A 638-nucleotide genomic window follows, 5' to 3' on the forward strand; every position below is an offset into this window, starting at 1 on the left:
AGAGGAGGGGCAGAGAGAGGAGGGGCAGAGAGAGGAGGGGCAGAGAGAGGAGGGGCAGCAGGGCAGGAAGGATGTTAATTAGGGATGCATAGTTAGGAAAGTTCAAGGTATTTTGACAAACATGGAGGAAATTTTTACTGTTCTCACTCAGAACCAATAATTTATGAAATAAGTGTTTTAAAATGTCACAATAATTATTAAATTAAAACTCTGGATGAATCTGGACAAAGTGAACATGGAGGAGCTTCACCTGAGAGAAAGAGGAAGATGATGGAGAAGATTCATGGATGTGATGAAGAAGAAAATGTAGAAGGCTGGTGATGTAGAAGAGAGACAGGCGCCCCCTACTGGTTGTAACTGAAAGAAAATGATGATTTTTAATGTTTAATAATAATATTAAATCTTCTCTTATGCTAAGGATCAGTGTGGTTCTACAGAGTCTGGAGAATCCTCCCATAATGTTTTCCTGAGGCCTCCAGACCAGTTGGATACTGGGACCTCAAGGGTCAACCAGAACCTTCTGGACCCGCCTCCATCCTGTTGGTGTTCTGCTGTGTCTCGATTTGACAGAAAAAATAAATATTTCTAATTTATAGCAAACTTGTAATCTCATTCTGCCTTTCCAATAAACTCAACAG

The sequence above is a fragment of the Poecilia formosa genome, unplaced genomic scaffold, assembly GCF_000485575.1.
Source record: "Poecilia formosa unplaced genomic scaffold, Poecilia_formosa-5.1.2 Scaffold1315, whole genome shotgun sequence".
NCBI classification, from domain to species: Eukaryota; Metazoa; Chordata; class Actinopteri; order Cyprinodontiformes; family Poeciliidae; genus Poecilia; species Poecilia formosa.